Source organism: Penaeus monodon, unplaced genomic scaffold (genome assembly GCF_015228065.2).
Source record: "Penaeus monodon isolate SGIC_2016 unplaced genomic scaffold, NSTDA_Pmon_1 PmonScaffold_11419, whole genome shotgun sequence".
Classification (NCBI taxonomy): domain Eukaryota; kingdom Metazoa; phylum Arthropoda; class Malacostraca; order Decapoda; family Penaeidae; genus Penaeus; species Penaeus monodon.
In genome coordinates, this window is record NW_023640180.1 from 1 (window position 1) to 3,524 (window position 3,524).

The following is a 3,524-nucleotide window of genomic DNA, read 5'->3' on the forward strand; positions in this document are numbered from 1 at the left end:
CAAGGTTCCAAAGTGACAATACGTGATGTTCGAGGAATGTCGGGGGATTGCGTAGGTCGTCAGGGAGAGAGCTAGATCTTTGTAAATTTGTAGTACTCATAACAAATTGGAATTCTTCATTCTCACCCCCCCACCCACCATGGATCCAACGAGGGGAAGCTATTTTTTGGGGGCCCCAAAATCTCCCAACAGCCACAGGGGTAATGAGGAAATATACCCCACCACTATTACAGTACTGATGGCAGTCGCGGGACCTAGCGCTACCGACTAAATAGTACCTGCTTGCCCCTAGCCATATTTGACCAGCCGATTGACTTGACCGGGCCTTGTTTCAAGCCGCCCGGCGAACCACAAAAAAGGACCAAAGAGGTGTGTTGCTAGCTGCAGGGCGCAGCGTGCAGCATCGCTCAACTCCAGGACCCCCTGTCTCCTGGTAATACGGGATGCCACGCACGGCAAACACACGTGGGAGAGTTCTCCCGGGTCCAAGATGGAATGAACGGGGGTGGGTGCACCATCCCCTCTCATAGGCCTTGGTGGCACCAGGAAGCCATTTTGTCTCATCCCTCACTGGTGACCCCTCCAGTATGGGTACCCCTCTGGCCCGGCTCACCAGATCATTGGGACCTCAAGCCCCCCCACCGCGGCAAGGCGGCTTCCATTAGGGGGGTCCAGCAGGTGAAGTAGGCGTTTACTTTCAGCTGAACACAGGAGTAAATCCCTCACCTTCTTCTTGAACTTGGCAGCCCCATCTTCTCACCTTTCGTTACTTTTCCCGTAAACAGAAGCATCGGAATCAATTTTCATTTTGAGTATATAGTCACTTTTATCCATAACACCACCACCTTCATCAGCCTGGGTGATGATGATGGTCTTGTCGTCGCGGAGGTCCTTTAGCGCAGTGATATATCTGCAAGTGATTGCCGGGGAGCGCGACGATGCATCAGCCATAGAGCGTTGCAATAATCCCTTGGACAAATCCCGTTGTCGATGTCGCTATCGTCCAGCGATGGTTCGAGATGACGTAGTCGATTAGGTACGCTTTCCTGCCCGGTGCTGAATTTGAGGCCTAAAGAGAGGGGTTCTTTTTCCAAGGGAGTCAGGTGTTTGGAGACATGTTTTTTAAGATCACTTCGCCCAGCTTTTGTCCACTTACTCTTGCTGCATATATGATGTAATTTCTCCTTGTGTCTGACTTGCTGAGCTTGAATATCCTCCAGTAGTTAGAGTTCGTCCCGGAGTTCGTAAAGTCGATGTTGTAGGGTCCTAATGGCCTCCACAAGGAAGGCCTGAGCACTATATGGGAACGGATGCTCGACGGACTTAAACTGGCTCAGAGGTGAAGGTGGCAATACTTGCTCAGCCAAGCAGTCCATCAGGAAACTACATCGATTCTTGACACTCTGGATCTTGCATCTTGTGAAAAAATTATGGGGTGGGGTAACCCATTTACCATCCATACTGTATTGCGCTCACTCCTTTTCTCTTTCTGTCAAAGCCACTATTTCCTTTTCTACTGGGAAACCCACTCGGACTTTATCTAGAGGGGGCACTATTAATTTACGTCAAGTGTGAGGTCTCCTGTATCATTACCTAAGTCATACTCTTGCTGAACCCACACTATAAAAATACAATAATCATAAGAGGGTTACTGATGATCTAATTTCAGTCTTAGAGTTAACTGAGAGAAGGGTAATATCAAACAATTGATAATCTTACATTTCCTGATTTATTGAATTATATATCATTAAACTTTTACAACTAAAAACCTTAATTGACACAGATGTCAACTCCTCCACTGAGGGGTGTAGTATTAACTGTCCTTCTTCACTTACGTCTTCCTTCTTGAATCCTTTGTCTGTACAGACTTTTCTCAAATTTCTTCATATCTTCACTGTATCAGTTCAGAGGACTCCTAAGGATGGTATCTGCTTTACATCTGGTCCATCTCTCCAAGGATATCTCATAAAGCAAACAAAACAACAAAAACAGGAAAAAAAAACATTCCTAAAAAAAAAGAAACAATTAAATATCTATATTAGGAATGATAACACAATAAAAGATTCAATATGACTGATTTTTGGTAGGAACAAAACTACTTTTGACAAACAAATTGTGTATAATCATGCCTTTATATATGATCTGAGTAGTTTTATATTTATGCATTATATTATTTTTATGAAACCCTCATTTTAGCATTATTCTATTATAAATTTCAATAACTTACCCCTTCAATGGGTTTAAAATCCTTATAATAAGAGAGAAACATCTGAATGGTATCCAAGTGCCACGTGTCAGCCACTAGCTGTGAAGAAGTATTCTTTTTACCAAGGTTTTCCAATTTGGTCTTAAATGATTACTTTGCTTTTGTTCGGTAATCAGATCTATAGTATTTTATAATTCTATTATTGATATTAGTACAGCTGAATGTTCTTTCTTATTCCTGGTATTTAAAGAATTTTACTAACCTTTTTCAGGCATTTACCAGGCACTTGTCTCTGTTCTCTCTCTCTCTCTCTGTGGTTATGGTTATAATATCAGGGTTTAACGCAGCAACAAACAGCAACAAAACAAAATCTGGTGTTGTAATTGGCTTCTTCCTCAGAGCACTGAGGATCTGCAGTCCTGAATTTCTTGAGAATAATTTTGCTTATGTAATTAATTCTTTCATGAAACAAATATCCCAGAAACTTCCTGCTGAACCTCAGAAAGAAGGCAGAGAACATACTCGCAAGATCAGACCTGCACCCTCTCCTAACATGTTCTCATATTACCGCCATGTAGCATTTCCCAGGCAATCAGCAGATACTTTAGTAAGACAGTGAGAATCGCCAGCACATCCAGGAAAGATAGATAACTAATACAAGACAGGAAGCAGCCCAAAAACAACTCTAACAGTGTTGTATATCACATACCCTGCGGCAAATGCGATACAGCATACTTCGGGGAAACAGGCTATGGTTTCAGCACCAGGATCAGCGAACATTGAACTGACGTCCATCACCACAGAACTTCCAACGCCATGGTGGTACATATAGATAAAGCTGGACATCTACCGAACTGGAAGGAAGCAGAAATAGTCCATGGAGGACTGAACAACAAAATTGTTGATTCGATTAATGTTCATAATTCAATGGGGGGAAGTAGTAAGTAGTTTTATCATCATGTTCTATGTTAGACAAGTTATTGCTTTCATCTCGCATGCAGGTATGTTGAATCAGAGGTGTGGCAAATCTTGTTTTACTCGGAAATTGAAGGTTGTAATGCTTTGTAAATGAATATAAATGTTAAATCCATACGAATTGAATTGTGATAACTAAGGTGAGTCGTTGCTTTCATCTGCTTTCATCTCGCATGCAGAGACAGAGAAATGGGGGAAATTGGAGGGAGAACAACAGACCATGATTCCTTCTGCCGGATGTAATTTTTTATTATTTCTTTTTTCTTATTTCTCTCTCTCTCTTTCTCTCTTGGTGTAGATACAACAGAATGAGACAAAGGAGACAATTCAATTGTATCAAAGA

At 42.1% G+C, this 3,524-nt stretch overlaps 1 long non-coding RNA gene across 1 annotated transcript; it reads right to left on the bottom strand.

Annotated features, from left to right (window-relative positions):
* Positions 1 to 1,710: 1,710 nt before the first annotated feature.
* On the bottom strand, positions 1,711 to 2,495 carry LOC119568895. Its single transcript, XR_005228181.1, has 2 exons — positions 2,228 to 2,495; positions 1,711 to 2,007 (listed from the first exon to the last, which is right to left on the bottom strand). It is a non-coding gene; the product is annotated as an uncharacterized LOC119568895 (long non-coding RNA).
* Between the last annotated feature and the right edge of the window lie 1,029 nt (positions 2,496 to 3,524).